A 17,857-nucleotide genomic window follows, 5' to 3' on the forward strand; every position below is an offset into this window, starting at 1 on the left:
TCAGTTGAAAGTGGGCTAGAGGCGAGCAGCTGACAGACTCATTTATTTCAGTAGAGGCAGAAGTTTATATAGCCAAGGCAGCCAATCCAGTCAAGGGGTGGTTTATGCCATAACAAATCACTGCCTGTTGCTAGGCAGCCTCCTTTGCCAGGTGGGTTCTGCCACCATTTCCTGAGTAACTGAACACATGTCTCGCTTGCTCACCAGCACCATCTTGCCACCGCCTTCTCATTCCACCACAGCATTCCCCAGATACTCATTAATATCTAAAGACACAAACTGGTCAAAAGTGAAAAGAAGAAAATATACTCCATGGGAATAGTATTCCAAGTGGGAGTTGGGTGGCTATCCTTGTATCAAGAAAATATATGTTGGGGCTGGCATTGTGGAGTAGTGGGTAGAGCCATCTCCTGCAGCACTGACATCCCATATGGGTGCTGGTTCAAGTCCCAGCTGCTCCACTTCTGATCCAGTTCTCTGCTATGGTCAGGGAAAGCAGTAGAAGATGGTCCAAGTCCTTGGGCCTCTGCACCCACATGGGAGACCCAGAAGAATCTCCTAGTTCTTGGCTTCAGATTAGTGAAGCTCCAGTAATTGTGGCCATCTGGAAAGTGAACCAGTGGATAGAAGACCTCACTCTCTCTGCCTCTCTGTAAATCTACCTTTCAAAAATACATAAATCTTTATTTATACACACACACACACACACACGTATGTTAAGTCAAAACCTGTTATAGGAGACAAGAAAGACATTCAATATTCATAAGAATGCCAAACCACCAAGAAGATAAAACAATGAAAAAAAAACTTACACATCTAACCACAGAGCTCCAAAACATTTGAAGCAGATTCCTCCAAGATGGCAGAATAGGGAGGGAGCACACTGATAGTGTGGGAAAAGATAGTTTAATAAAAGTGGAGATACTGTAGTTTCAGGGAAGAGTTAGGGGAAAAAACTGCAGAGGAAACTCTTCTGGAACTAGTGGGACACGGTGGACCTACATGGAGGGCACGGGTGCCCACGGCTTGGGACCCCAGCTGCTGAGTCTACGCACCAGCACTGGAAAGGCAGGTGAGGCGAAACCTCAGTAGCCCGAGACACTGGCGGGAAAGTGGCAGGAAGAGCCTAGAGGGAATGAGGCTTGAAGCCTCGTGGGGGAAAGTTCACCAGGCTAACTAGAGGAGAGAAAAAAAATAAAAGGGACCAGTACAGACACAATTCACTCTCTCCACTCACCTTACAAAGGCAAGCAAGACAAAGAGCAGGTGACATTTTGGACATACGTAACAGCTGTGCCACCTCAGGGCTGCACCCGCCCGCAGCCAAGCAGAAAAACCTGACTCTGGTGAGAGAAGTAACAGGAGGTTAAGACCTAGTGAATGCATGGAGCTTATGAACTGAGACTGTGAAAAAAAAAAAAAAAAAAAAAAAAACTAAGGGTGTGTGAAAGTACTCACGGAGTGCCTAAGACATGAGTACTCGGTGGGGGACGCCACAAACTCGGTAACCTTGGCAACCCAGTGGGAGATTTCAGGGGAATCTGAGCTTACACTGAGGACTGCACAGATCCTTTGTGTGGTCCTTGGGACAGAGCAGACGAATATTATACCCACAGGGGCCAGCGCTCAGACACTGACTGCCTTCAAGGAGAATAGCTCATCTGTGAGGAATTACTTCCCTTCTTAATGAAAAAAAGAGAGAGAGAGAAGATTTACCACACCAAGCCTGGATGTGCAATCTTTGGCACACCCTTAACCATGAAGAACTGAACAGAGCTCTCTGACCACACTCAACACAAGCCCCTAAAGATCCACCAAAAGCAGACAGTCCACTTAATCTAGAGTTATAGTATAATGAGAAAAGTCACCACAGCAAGGAAAAAAAAAAAAAAAAACAAGAAAAAAACAAAGAATATATACACAATGCCAAGCAACAAACGCAGAAACAAGGACAGAAACAAATGAGGAAACAAGAACAAGGAAGACATTATGAGGTCCCCAAATGAACATCACACTCCAAATCAAGTGTATGAAGACGATGGGATAGAAGAAATGAAAGACATGGATTTCAAAAAATTTATGATAATAACATTTAGAAGTTCTCAAAAACAAATTCTTAAACTACAGAAATCCTTACTGGACAGGATAGAAAATCTGGCTCATGAAAATGAAATCTTAGGAGGAATCAAAATGAAATGAAGAATCTAGTAGAAAACGAAATTGTGATAGTGAAGAGAAATCAAAATGAACTGAATGATTCAATAGATCAAATGAAAAACACATTAGAGAGCCTTAAAAAAAGAATCAGTGAGGCAGAAGAGAGAATATCAGACTAAGAAGACAGACAACATGAAAGCATACAGTCAAACCAAAGAGAAGAAGAGGAAATTAGAAATCTAAAAAATATTGTCAGTAATCTAAATATAATATTAAAAAAAAAAAAAACAACATTCAGGTTCTAGGAGTTCCTGAAGGCATGGAGAGGAGAAGGGATTAGAAGGCCTTTTTAGTGAGATACTCAAAGAAAACTTCCTGGGTTTGGAGAAGGACAGAGACATCCTAGTACAGGAAGCTCATAGAACACCTAATAAACATGATCAAAAGAGATCCTCACCATGACACGTTGTAATCAGACTCACAGAGTGAAACATAAAGAAAAGATTCTGAAATGTGCAAGAGAGAAACGTTGGATTACTCTCAGAGGATCTCCAATTAGACTAACAGCAGACTTCTCATCAGAAACCCTGCAAAAGATGCTTAAAGATGTGTTACACACAGAAACACAGAAACACAGCCATCAGTATGAAAGAAGGTAAAGGAAGAAAACCTCCCAGTAAAAGATCACAGGAAGTTCAAAGCATATACTAGAAAATATCTTTGGTAAACTGGCAGGGCAAAGTTACTGCTTATCAATAGTCACATTGAACATTAATGGACTTAACTCTCCAGTTAAAAGACACAGACTGGCTGAATGGATTAAGGAACAAAACCCATCTATTTGCTTCCTACAAGAAACACATCTTTCCAACAAAGATACATGCAGACTGAAAGTGAAAGGTTGGAAAAAGATATTCTATGCCAACAGAAACCAAGAAACAGCTGACGCAGCCATGTTAATATCTGACAAAATAAACTTTAATACAAAAACTGTTAAGAGAGACAAAGGGGGGCACTATATAATGATTAAGGGATCATTTCAACAGGAAGATATAACTATTATAAATGTGTATGCACCTAATTACAGGGGACCGGGTATTTAAAAGATATGTTAAGGGACTTAAAGGGAGACTTAGACTCCAATACAATAGTACTGGGGAAGTTCAATACTCCACTCTCAGAAATAGGTCAACCAGAAAGAAATCAACAAGGAAACAGCAGACTTAATCAACACTATAGCCCAAATGGATTTAACAGATATCTACAGAACTTTTAATCCTAAACTTAAAGAATTTACATTGTTCTCAGCAGTACATGGAACCTACTCTAGGACTGACCACATACTAGGCCATAAAGCAAGTCTCAGCAAATTTGAAAGAATTAGAATCATAACATGCAGCTTCTCGGACCACAGTGGAATTAAGCTGGAAATTTGCAACTAAGGAATCCCTAGAGAATATGCAAACACATGGAGACTGAATGACATGCTCCTGAATGAACAGTGGGTCATGGAAGAAATCAAAAGAGAAATCAAAAACTTTCTGGAAGTAAATGAGGATAACAACACAAGATATCAAAACTTATGGATACAGAATTAAGATAATCGAAAATGAATCTTGATGTGAATGGAAGGGGAGAGGGAGTGGGAAAGGGGAGGGTTGTGGGTGGGAGGGACGGTATGGGGGGGAAGCCATTGTAATCCATAAGTCGTACTTTGGAAATTTATATTCATTAAATAAAAAAAAAAAAACTTATGGATACAGAAAAAAGCAGTGTTAAGAGGAGCACTCTGGCCTCAAAATCAGCACTTAAGGCTTTTGTATCTGGCTGAAGAGCCAATAAGAGTATTTTAGGCATGGAAAGCCAAGACACTCTGGCAAAAAAAAAAGACCTAAATTAAAGATCTCTGTAAGTGAGATCCCAGTGGAAAGAACGGGCCATCAAAGAAGGAGGTACCTTTCTCTGAAGGGAGGAGAGAACTTCCACTTTGACTATGACCTTGTCTAAATAAGATCAGAGTTGTCAAACTCAAAAGGCTTCCATAGCCTTAGCAACTCATGACCAGAGCCTTGGGTGATGACTAATGCCATACACAAGAGTGTCAATTTGTTAAGTCAACAACAGGGGTCACTGTGCACTTACTCCCCATGAAGGATCTCTGTCCTCAATGTGTTGTACAATGTGAATATTAATGCTACAACTAGTAATCAAACAGTACTTTACACTTTGTGTTTTGGTGTGGGTGTAAACTGTTGAAAGCTTTACTTAATATATACTAAATTGATCATCTATATATAAAGATAATTGAAAGTGAATCTTGATGTGAATGCAATGGGAGAGGGAGCAGGAGATGGGAGGGTTGCAGGTGGGAGGGAAGTTATGGGAGGGAAAAGCCACTGTAATCCAAAAGTTGTACTTTCTAAATTTATATTTATTAATTGAAAGTTAAAAAAATTGTTAAGAGGAAAGTTTATAGCACTAGGTGCCTACATCAAAAAATTGGAAAGGCACCAAATAAATGAGCTTTCAATGCATCTCAAGGCTCTAGAAAAACTGGAGCAAACCAGACCAAAAAATAGTAGGAGAAGAGAAATAATTAATATCAGAGAAGAAATCAACAGAATTTTATCCAAAAAAAATTACAAACGATCAGCCAAACGAAGAGTGGGTTTTTTGAGAAAACAAACAAAATTGACACACCATTGGCCAAACTAACTAAAAAAAGAAGGAAGACCCAAATCAATAAAATGATGTGAAAATGGGAATGTAACAAAGGACACCACAGAAATAAAAAGAACCATCAGAAATTACTACAAAGAGTTGTATGCCAGGAAACAGGGAAATCTATCAGAAATGGATAGATTCCTGGAAACTTGCAATCTTCCTAAATTGAACCAAGAAGACATAGAAAGCCTAAACAGACACATAACTGAGACAGAAATTGAATCAGTAATACAGTCCCTCCCAACAAAGAAAAGCCAAGGACCGGAAGGATTCATTGCTGAATTCTACCAGAAGTTTAAAGAAGAACTAATTCCAATTAATTCTTTTCCAGCTATTCAGAACAATCAAAAAAGATGGAATCCTCCCAAATTCTTTCTATGAAGCCAGCATCATCTTAATCCATAAGCCGGAAAAAGACGCAGGATTGAAAGAAAATTGCAGACCAATATACATGATGAACATAGAGCAAAAATCCTCAATAAAATTCTGGCTAATAGAATGCAACAACACATCAGAAAGATCATCCACCCAGACCAAGTGAGATTTATCCCTGGTATGCAGGGACGGTTCAATGTGCGCAGAACAATCAATGTGATAAACCACATTAACAGACTTCAGAAAAAAAAACCATATGATTATCTCAATAGATGAAGAGAAAGCATTTGTTAAAATACAACATCATTTCATGATGAAAACTCTAAGCAAACTGGGTATGGAAGGAACAGAAACAGATGGATAGACCAATGGAACAGAATAGAAACACCAGAAATCAATACAAACATCTACAGCGAACTTATATTTGATCAAGGATCTAAAACCAATTCCTAGAGCAAGGAGAATCTAGTCAACAAATGGTGCTTGGAAAACTGGATTTCCACGTGCAGAAGCATGAAGCAAAACCCCTACCTCACACCTTACACAAAAATCCACTCAACATGGATTAAAGACCTAAATCTATGACCCAACACCATCAAATTACTAGAGAACATTGGAGAAACCCTACAAGATATTGGCACAGGCAAAGACTTCTTGGAAAAGACCCCAGAGGCACAGGCAGGCAAAGCCAAAATTAACATTTGGGATTGCATCAAGTTGAGAAGTTTCTGTACTGCAAAAGAAGCAGTCAGGAAAGTGAAGAGGCAACCGACAGAATGGGAAAAAATATTTGCAAACTATGCAACAGATAAAGGGTTAATAACCAGAATCTAGAAAGAGATCAAGAAACTCCACACATCAAAACAAACAACCCACTTAAGAGATGGGCCAAGGAACTCAATAGACATTTTTCAAAAGAGGAAATCCAAATGGCCAACAGGCACATGAAAAAATGTTCAAGGTCATTAGCAATCAGGGAAATGCAAATCAAAACCACAATGAGGTTTGACCTCACCCTGGTTAGAATGGCTCTCAGCCCTACCAACAACACATGCTGGCGAGGATGTGAGGAAGAAGGGACACTAACCCATTTGGTGGGAATGCAAACTGGTTACGCCACTTGGAAGTCAGTCTGGAGATTTCTCAGAAACCTGAATATAACCATACCATCCAACCCAGCCAATCTACTCCTTGGAATTTACCCAAAGGAAATTAAATTGGCAAACAAAAAAGCTGTCTGCACATTAATGTTTATTGCAGCTCAATTCACAATAGCCTTGACCTGGAACCAACCTAAATGCCCATCAACGGTAGACTGGATAAAGAAATTATGGGACATGTACTCTCTAGAATACTATACAGCAGTAAGAAACAATGAAATGAGGTCATTTGCAACAAAATGGAGTAATCTGGAAAACATTATGCTGAGTGAAATAAGCCAGTCCCAAACTGGAATATTCATAAATATGTAGAAATTAATCAATACACTCTCAAACAACCAACCTATCAACCAAATCACAGTGCAAATTAGATAATATTTAGAAATGAGTAAAATGAAATTACAATATGCCCAGACATATGAAATGAATTGAAATCAGTAAGCAGATAAGAATCTATAGCTATAATTTCCTGCACTAAAAAAGAGGAAAAATATTGAATCAATAATCATTTCTATACTTTAAGTAACTAGAAAAAGGAAAAGCAAACTGCAGCACAAGAATACAGAAAGAAAAAAAACAGAGTTCAGATAAATTTAATATAATATAGCAAAAGCAAAAGAGAAAATCAACACAATCAACAGTTGGCAATATAGAATACCAAAGAAGGCTTCAGGATAATCAAATTACCAAATAATATATTAATGTGTACACATTAGTATTGCCTTTATAGCTGTAAAGACAAGTAGAATACTTGTGATCCAACAAACTAGGTAACCTAGTTTAAAGAGGAAATTTCACAAAAACACATTACAAAAAGTGATTGGTGAAGAAGAAAACATGGATGTTTGGCCATATACAGACCCCAAGAGGCAGCAACCATGGCTCAAATGGTTGGCTCACCGCCACCTGTATTGTGACCTGACTTGAGTTCCAGGTCTCCAGTTTTACCTGGCACAACCTTGGCCATATCAGGCATTTGAGGAGTGAACCAGCAGATGGAAGTTCTCCTTCTCTTGTCTATTTCTCTCTGTTCCTATATTCATGTCTCTGTCTCACTCCTATCAATGAAACACAAGAAAATCTCATCAGATCTATAAAAAATACATGGTCAATATTCAAAATCTCCCCTAAAAAATAAAAGCCTGGGATCATATGGCTTCCTTGGTAAATTCTAGAAATCATAAAAGCAAAAATAACATGAATCTTTAGAAAATCTTCCCAAGAAATTCAAGAGAAGGGAACATGTCCTATCCAGCAAAATATATGTCGAGAAAAACAGACCAGCATCTTTTATGAATACTGTTGCAAAAAAAAGTCAATAACATGCTAGCAATCCAACTCCAGAAATATATTAGAATATAAATGCCGGCACTGTGACAAAGTGCGTAGAACCCCTCCTGCAGTGCTGGCATCCCTTATGGGCCCCAGTTCAAGTCCCAGTTGCTCTACTTCCTATCTAGCTCTCTGCTATGGTCTGGGAAAGCAGTAGAAGATGCTGGGCCCCTGCAACAGCATGGGAGACTCAGAGGAAGCTCCTGGCTCCTGGCCTCAGATCGGCACAGCTGCAACTGTTGCGGCCATCTGGGGAGTGAACCAGCAGATGGAAGACCTGTCTCTCTCTCTCTCACTCTTGTCTCTGCTTCTCTGTAACTTTGCCTTTCAAATATATAAATAAATCTTAAAAATAAAGAGTTCATGGAAAACAAATTTCTTTTGATGCCAAATTTTTTAATCAAGCATTTTTTTCACTGTATGAATTTTCCATGAACTTTTTGAAGATTATTCAAAAACCACAGAACATCAGATACAGATGTTGGATTGCATGTCCATGTTAAATCTTTCCTGACAGAGTGTTTAAATAAATCACCAAAATTTTGTTTTTAAATACAGAAGTTAATTGTGGATAATGGCAGTAGGCAGTATTTGTGTAATAGCTAATTATAAAAATTCATGGGAAAGGATATATAAAATAAAATGTTCTTTGCAGTAAAATATTCCTTTTACTCATCTTCTTAAAGTGGGGCTACAGCAACTTAACAGTGTGTGACAATCTCAATTGATACCTTTGGATTTCAGTACTTCCTGTTTTAGTTCGTTTGCATCTTAGAAGAGCATAATAGGTTTGTAGAATGAAGCCTGATTTCCCTGGACTGCTTTGACCTAGTTTAGCAGTTCTTATAGGTAGTTGTGGGAGTTACTGGGGGTAAGAGTTGAACACAGCCTCGAATGGCGCTATAATTCCTACTTGGGAGAATAGTGATTATTGGTAGAAAGAGTTTTAATGTTATAGTTTAGTAGTAATGTAGAAACGGGAATTCTAGTGCCTTTTCAAATTTGTTATCCAGGGTTTTTTTTTAATAAGTGCCTAATTATTTTTGGAAAATAATAGGTAAGACATCTATCCCTTATTTGCGCATAAAATAAAACTATTTCTGGCGGGGGGTCGGGGGGAGAAGGAGGCGGGCTCCCAGTAAGGTTCCATCTGGTTCTGCCCGCTCCCCGCCGCGGGTCCTAGCGGCTCTGGCGGCGGGGAGGCTCTTGGCGCGCCACAGCTCGCAGGCTCCCCGCCGGCACGGTGCCCAACAGGAAGGTCAGCTCTGCGGAAGGGGCGGCGAAGGAGGAGCCCAAGCAAGGTCGGCGCGGCTGTCGGGGAAGCAGCCCCGTGAAAGTGGAAGCGAAGCCCGAGAAATCCTCCGGGTAGGAAAAGTCGTCAGAAAAAAGATGCAAGCCAAGGGGAAGAGAGGAGCAAAGGGAAAACAGGCCGAGGCGGCTCACCGAGAAGCTAATGAAGACTTGCATGCAGAAAACGGAGAAACTGAGAATGAGGAGCGTCCAGCCTCTGATGAAGCGGAAGAGAAAGAAGCCAAGTCCGATTAAAGGCATACGCCATGTGTTAGTGGCCCCTGTCCCCCTTCTTGTTCAATCCAGAGGAATATTTTCCTCAACTACTTTGTAACTGCAGGTTTTTCAGTAGCTCTGAGAAAATTTTTAAGAAGGAGGGGAGCCCACCTCATCCCATTTTTTAAGTGTAAATTTTTTAAGAGGTGAAATCATTTGCTGGTTGTTTATTTTTTGGTACAACCAGAAAATAGTGCCATATAGAACTTTGGGAGACTTCCACTGTCTTCGGTGTCAGCTTAACATTCCATAGGTGGGGGTGGTTTTTATATCCTACAATATAACGCACACTAAATGGCAATTTGGAGTCTCAGTTGTGCATTGAATCTGTCTTGAATATTTTCAGTTACTTCTCCCATGTTTAGAATTGTTTCCTACAGAAAACCACTCTTAGTTCTGATATTTTCTAAACATTGAATCTAAAGATTTCTTGAGCATCTTACCTGTGTGAATACTTCACTATAGACAGCAAAATATGCTCAGCTGTTTCAGTTATATTTAAATGAAAATCAACCCTGCCTATGCTATAAATTTTAACCTTCCTCTGATTTCTGATAATACTCAACCACTCAAAAAAATTTTGAAATCAGTATAACCAGATCAATGAATACTTGTTGATGAAATCAATTTATGAATGCATCCCATTTGCTTCACATCACTGTCTCACTTTTGCTTTCACTTTTTTCTAAAAAAATTCTTTGTAAACCTAAAACATTCAAATAACCAAGTCAGGATGACTCTCCAATGTTTTTATCATACCCATTCTAGTGACTTTTCTTCTACCCATTATGAATGTGTGCCTTTAAGTGAGACTAACTTAGCAAATGGATGCCAAAAATCCTTGAAGTTAGCCCACACATATTTATTGAGGCTCTCAGTGAACAAGGAGTTATTCTAGATGCTGGGGGTTAACTGAAAAATAAGACCAAGTAAAACCCTGCTCAGACAGAGTTTATATTGTAATGAGAAGCAGACCATTAACTTGTAAACACATAAGGGGAAAAAATTCAGAATGTTTTCAGTGCTAAAAAAGAAATGAATAGCTAGAGTGAAAATCATTTAATGCGACTGTAGTTTGTGTAGTCTGAGAATACCTCTCTGGCAAGCTGTGATGCTGCAGAAAATCATAGGTTTCTATCAAATTTTACCTTGCTTCTTAAATCCTGCTTCTAACTATATAATATCATTCTGTTTTATTTGAAGTTACTGTCTGGATTGTTGGATTAACTATGTGGAAAGGCATACCCAATAAGAAACTTTAGCTCTAACCATTTGACAACACTTTCTTCTCAAAAACTTTGATAGGGAAAATCAATTCAGTTCTGATGTATATAGGAGGAAGTGAATACACTTTATGTTTTAGAATCCTGATTTTCCTAGTTCTTCCCCTGTAACTGTGGATCCTGATTCATAGCTATTACCTACTGCACATCACTATGCTTTATTTCACTGATCTTGAATCTGAATCTAGTCTCTCTTTCTCGCTGTCTCTCCCCATCTAGTGGTCAGCTCTTTACATTGCGTCCTGAAAATCATTTAAATCTTACTTTTCTTGGGTGCAAAATTTTTGAAAACTCTGTTGGTTTATGATACAATCAAAATTGCTTGGCCTTGTCACTCAAGGCCTCTTTAGGTCTGACAATAATCAAATTCCTTTCACAACCACTCTTTTTTCCTTTTTCTACCATCTGGCTCACTTTCTTCCTTTGGAAGTCAAATACTGCCATTGTTCCCTCGCCTCAAAGTATTTCTCAACTCTGTGTATTATATACTAAAGTACCTTTCCACATATGCTCTATCTTGGGTTCTATATTCCTGACCCAGTTCATGTTTCAAATAATTGTGAATACTTTCACTAATCTTCCAGGTCAAGTTAGTAGCTCTCTTTTCTATGCTTGCAATAGAAACTGCTACACACATGAGTCATATCAACAGTGATAAAATCTACCTGAGTTCCTTATTTTTGAAAAAATAGCTACATTTAAAGAAATACATTCGCATTGTTGTATCTGAGAAAGGGCCCAATGTGATGATCTACCCTTACTATGTGACTTAGAGGAGACTCATGTCTCCTTTTTTACTTGTGACAGCCCAGACACAGACCCTTTCCATTTTCATACAGTGCCTAGTAAAAGATTTGTTGAACTGTTTATATCCACAGATCAACAGAAAAAAGAGCATTGTGCAAATATTCTCCTTCTTCTGGATTCCTGAGCTTCCACCTCCTACAACCCCTGCCCCAAACGTTGTGCAGTATAAGCTTAACCCTAGAACACTATTTCCTAATTATAGGATTCCTCCCATAGTGAGATTTTCCTAGTTCTTTCAATTCTTCCTCATAAACATACCCTTCTTCTTTACTTCTGAGATGCTTTTAGCACTGGATTATTCTCCCTGTAATAGTAGTCCTCTTCCCCTTATAGCAGAGCAATAACACTCAAAGTCTTTCTTTACCTAAATGAGGATGTATTTATTTCTGATAGTACAAATTATCAAATTGCTCCTTGTGTCAACATATTTGGCAAGAAAGATGGTCAGTGTAATATATTGCCTATGAATCACAGCCACTTAAGATGGATAAGGAAGCCCTTGTTAAGTAGGTCTCATACACATTCACAGCTAAATTTTGGAAGAAAGGTAGTTGAGTGTTTTGAAGTGAGGCAATTGAACTTTAAAGTTGAATTTTCAAACTGAGCTGTCTGAACATAATTATCTGGGCACCTGTTGGCCTTGTGAACTGAACTAAACTCCAATTTCTGGAACAAAATTAACTCATCCTTATTACAGTTCATGAGATCTTCCTTGCTTTCTGAGACTGCTGAATCTATTCTTGCAAACCTGCTGCACCAATCACATGTCTTGACACATAAGAGATGTAATTAACAATTCCCTTTTGGTTTAGGCTGTAAAAACAGCCACAATGTTGTAAAGACTTGGAACATATACACAAGGCTCTTTGAACTTGGTCTTTCCCAAACTGTAACCCTTATAATCCCCAAATAAGTATAATCATTGTTTTTTCATAACTTGTTTTATTTTATCTGAGTCTACATTGCTGAAATATTCTGAAGAATCCAGAGCAACCTTTCTTTCCATCCCATTGCTCCTGAGGTCCTCGGTGCTTGGTGATGATCACAATCCACTGAGTCTGTCCATCTCCTTGGGTTTACTGGGCTACAAGTCCTCCTGGATTCACCCACTTGTTCTTTTTTTTTTAAAAAAGATTTATTGATTTATTGATTTATTTATTTGAAAGGCAGAGTTTCAGAGAAGGGAGAGGAAATAGAGAGTGATTTTCCATCCCTGGTTTACTACCCAAATGGCTGCAATGGCCAGGGATGGGCCAGGCTGAAGTCAGAAACAGAAGATTCAGGGTACCCCACATGGGTATCAGGGTCCAAGTACTTGGGACATGCGATGCTTTTCCAGGAAGTTGGATGGGAAATAGAACAACTGGGACTCCAGCCAGTGCTTGTCTGGGATACCAGCATCGCAGGTAGCAGCTCAACTCACTGTGCCACAGTGCCAGTCCCTTACCCACTCATTCTTATTTTGGTCAAAGTTTGAAACTTTTATTTATTTTATCTTATTCTTGTTGTCAACACTCCCAATTCTTCTGGGTTCCATCCCCACTATTAAGCATAACTGGGTTTCATGTTTAAATTGTGGACATTCTGGCATTATTGGTGGTTCTATCTCTGACACTCATGTAGAGATGGGGTTTCGGATTAAATTTAATCTTTTGCAAGAAGTTAAAATATTTGAGTCACAGGGTGTTTTTTGCCATCCCCATCATTGAGGTGGGAGTGTTGGGTTATAGGTTTTTTTCTCTCAGCCTCTCACCCATTTAGAGGAGCTTCAAATCACAGGTTATTTCCCATTCCTTCCAATGATGGTATGTTTTCCAGGGATTTTTTTTTTTTTTTTGGACAGGCAGAGTTAGATAGTGAGAGAGAAAGAGAGAGAGATAGGGATAAAGGTCTTCCTTCCATTGGTTCACCCCCCAGATGGCCGCCACCTGCGCTGATCTGAAGTCAGGAGCGAGGTGCTTCCTCCTGGTCTCCCATGCGGGTGCAGGGCCCAAGGACCTGGGCCATCCTCCACTGCACTGCCCGGCCACAGCAGAGAGCTGGACTGGAAGAGGAGCAACCAGGACAGAATCCGGTGCCCCGACCGGGACTAGAACCCGGGGTGCTGGCGCCGCAGGCAGAGAATTAGCCTAGTGAGCTGCAGCACTGGCCAGGTTTTTGTTTTTCTTATGGTGAATACATCTAAGTTTGATATCACTGAACTCATAGTAATATTTTATATGGCCATTTCTGATATTGAAATTGGATCACAATTACTTTTTTTTTTATCCATTAATTAAAACAGTTCTCTGAAAGTATCTGTGCTCTGGAGAGAAAAAAAAAGGCTTCTCAATTTCCAACCAAGTTGGGATGCTTTGGGTGACTGATACTTCATGGTAGTATCAGGGCTTGAGGTCTGTGATGTGCAGTGGCCTACCGGTATCCCTCAATATACACATCCCATTCCTTAATTGTAAGAAAGTCTTGGTTCATTAGATGTATTGTTCATAAAGAGATCGGCAATGTCAGCATTACTTAGCCCTCCTTACTAGAGCTGGAAACAGGAGCCCATCCTGAGACATGAAGACAGGGCTACTGAGTGAATCAGTAACAATTCTGGGGACCAGTCATTAATGCAGCACACATACCATCTCCAAAAACAATTCTCTTAGTCTTGGTCAGCTGTGGGAAATATCTATGCAAATTTATTGGAAAATGAGCACAGATAATTGAAGATTATTTGAGTTACAGTGCTTTACTAAAGATGCTCTAATCTGAAAACAATTCTTAGTTGCTGGACAAATAAGGATGGCAAAGAACAAAAATCCAATAAGAACAATGGAATGATTTTTTTTGACAAAAAAAATAAAAAATCAAAAATGATATCCTTAAAAAAGGCAAAAGAGCACCTTTTTTTAAGTTAATTGTCTTTTTATTGAAAAAAAAAAAAGACTAGCATTTACAACTTGGAATGGACGTAATCGTAGTTTCTTGAACATCCACGTTGACGGTTGTGCTGGAGTCCACAGCCACAGCCTACTCTGCCGGCTCCAAGTCATGCTGCAGGTTTTTAAAACAGAGAGTCCAGAGATGCTCCCTTGGGAAGTTTCTCATTAAAAATTTGCGTGAATGGTGACAGCCCAGCAGACACTAAGCCAGCGCAGGCAGGTGTGCCACGAGGCTGCGTGGCTGTCACCGTGGGCCGGAGCACAGAAGGACAGGAGGACCATCCTGTAGTGGGCCTACATCTCAACAGCTCACCCCTCAACCATCTCACTGCACGGCGTCCTGACGTAAACCAATTGTAAACGCATTTGTTTTCAGGAAACCAGCTATTTATCCTAACAAATCGAATGAGAACCCATCTGGGTGAGTTTTGAATTTGTTGTGTTTTTTTTTCTTTCATTTTTTGGTTTTGATACAAACGCCTGACTGTATTGTCATCAGGCCGCATGCATGATGGACTGGCCAGCCCACATGCGTGTTAGGATCATCAGCAATGGAACCTGAAGGAGTCCACTAAGTGCTTCCTTATCGTTAAGTTTGTAAAAGTAGGTATAGTCTAAAATGGATGTGTAGCTTGATCGATAGGGACAGGACCACCAACCAATACATGCAGATTGTGTGTGTGTGTGTGTGTGTGTGGACAGAAGGTATTTTTGACATTCAGTTTTGCTATATAGAAACAGAATGAATAAATGAACTTTTTTTTTTAGCAAGAGGTAAGTAAAAGATTCAATTTGATTCTTCTAGAGGGAGAAAAGGAGTTGAAAGCAGGTCTTCATTTTGTGGTCATCATCTGTACGAATTCTTTGTAGTTGACTTGTCAGTCTCCATCAATATCTGCTTCTCTGATCATTTCATCTACTTCTTCATCTGTGAGCTTTTCCCCCAAGCCAGCAATCCAGTTTTAACTAGGCTTTCATCTACACTTTTTCTTGGTTTTGCAAAATAAAGTTATTTAATCCCTAAGTCTCAGCTCTGATTCTATAAAATTTGTTACTATTTATGTCGTTATTGTTATTTTTGTCTCCTTATGAAATTGCCAAGTTAAATTGTCAGATACTTCTATACAGGTGGCATTAAGTGAATAAATGAATGAATGAATGAATACAGGAAAAGATGTGCTCTTAGAAAATGAACAACTGTCTCAAAAGCATTTCAAATTCACTTGTCTTTGGGTACTCTTCTTTATTTTTTTATTTTCATTTTTAATTATTTTCAACAGAGTCACTGTGATTTGTAAATACAATTCTAAAAATATAATGATATTCCCCTCCTCCCTCCCTCCCTTCCCCTCTACCTCCTATCCTCTGTCCTCCTTCCTTTCTTTCCACTTTTTTAGTTTTTGAGTTTTATAGTTTTTATTTTAAAGTTACATTGCAATAAAAGACTTAATACTTCACAGAATAAAAAGTTTAACAACTAAAAAGCAAAATGACCCTAGTTTAGTGGAATATAGACAGTGGCTATAACAATAATCAAATGGAATAATGACCATTTCACCCATATAAAGTAAATTTCAAAGTAATCACACGTCATTAAAACTATTGTGGTATAACATTCTTAATCATTGGTTTGAAAAAAGTATAAAATAAAGTACTCTTTGATAATTAAGAGAAGTGTTGGTTTGATGAAAATAGGTATGTCATCAGACTTTCCAGTATTACAGCTAATACAACTTAGTATTTTTCTTATCTAGGTTTACTAATAAAACAAGCCTACATTATCTTTTTATTACAAAATTTTTTAGTGGGAATAGTGACTTAAGATGATGACTAGAGTGAAGAACCTTAAAAATCAAACCAAGATGGAGTGACTTAAGCTAACACTATTAAAAACAAGAAGTCACCTTTGCCCCAAATAAAATTAAAGTTTAAAAATTATAGCCCTAAACTTTTTCCCCCAAAGCTAAAATTAGGTGCAGCTATAAAAATAAGGGACCCTATGCTTAGCTAGCTGTGACAATTGTGCCTGGCTGTGCTAAGACCTAACCCAGTTTGTATACCTCCTAATACTCAAATAATGGTGTGGGAAGTGGGATGCTGCTCTCCCTCCAGGGGAATGAAGGGAGCGAGACGTCGTCCCCCTCAGGGTGAACAAGATGACGCTGACAGGGGAAGGAACTGCTGAAGAAGTAAACAACAAAATGGCGATGAGGTGCATGCCTCCCATGTGACCCCTTAGCTGATTGGATAGAAGACACATGCCTTTCACATGATCAGTTCATGGATTGGACTGCTGTGTGCATGGACACTATAGTGCTTCTGATTGGTCGCTGCAGGTATATAAACCGTGTGGCTCTGTGCTGGGGGCACTCTCTGGACTCCTGAGTTCAGGAGGCCCATCTGTGCAGACGCTGAATAAATCCTCTTGCTTTTGCATCAGCTGGTCTGGACTCTGAGTCTTTGGGGCGTGCCTCTCGACATGTTAGCATCCTCACTCAGAGGGTCTAACATAGAGTTTCTTGAGAGGCTGACAAAACATTGGAGGCGCATAAACAGAGGAGGACCTTCTAGAAGTTCATCTACTGAGGTGTACCCTACAAGAATCTGGTGGAGCTGTACAGTGCCATGAATCAGTGGGAGTTTAAACATGCCTGTGGCTGAAGCAACATTCACTGCTGAGGCGTCTGTGCAAGTCTAAGAAGAAGGTGTTTCCCAAGAGTAAGGCACTGAAGGTGAAGACACATCTGGACGACATGTATACAAGATGGTGGGAAGAATGGTCATCATCCACTACAGTAAGACCTCAAAAAAGCTGAGATCAAGCCCAAGATTATAGGCTAAATCTGAGTTACATCCCCATAACATAGAAGACTGTAAAGAACCATTGACCTGGCATTGTGAATACCCGCGCCTGCCATTTTATCGCTCTCAAGTAGGAAGAAAACTGCTCAGCCAATACAACCACATATTATCTCAACAATAATAAACTGTGATGACTTGCTATTTAAGCAATATGAATTACTAACAACATGTGAGTTAAGTAAAGATAAATAAGATAAAAGGGGCCGACTCTGTGGTGTAGCATGTAAAACCACCGCAGGCAATGCTGGCATCCCATATGGGTGCCAGCTCAAGTCCCGGCTGCTCCACTTCTGATCCAGCTCTCTGCTATGGCCTACGAAAGTAATGGAGGATGGTCCAAGTCCTTGGGCCTCTGCAACTGCATGGGAGACCTGGAGGAATCTCCTGGCTCCTGGCTTCCGAACGGCACAGCTCTGGCTGTTGTGGCCAATTGAGAAGTGAACCACCAGATGGAAGACCTCTCTCACTCTCTCTCCCTGCCTCTCCTTCTCTCTCTGTGTAACTCTGACTTTCAAATAAATAAATAAATCTTTAAAAAATAATAAGAGGGGTGGAGCCAAGATGGTAGAATAGTGAGAGTGCACACTGATAGTCCGGGAAAAGATAGTTTAATAAAAGTGGAGTTACTGTAGTTTCAGGGAAAGGCTCAGAAAAAAAAATTGCA

The 17,857-nt window shown here is 39.5% G+C and overlaps 1 pseudogene; it reads left to right on the plus strand.

Moving 5' to 3' along the window:
- Positions 1 to 9,370, plus strand: part of LOC127484831 (non-histone chromosomal protein HMG-14 pseudogene) — a 36,351-nt pseudogene extending 26,981 nt beyond the window's left edge.
- The last annotated feature ends 8,487 nt before the right edge of the window (positions 9,371 to 17,857 follow it).

This window comes from Oryctolagus cuniculus, chromosome 1 (assembly GCF_964237555.1).
Source record: "Oryctolagus cuniculus chromosome 1, mOryCun1.1, whole genome shotgun sequence".
In the NCBI taxonomy this organism is placed as follows: Eukaryota; Metazoa; Chordata; class Mammalia; order Lagomorpha; family Leporidae; genus Oryctolagus; species Oryctolagus cuniculus.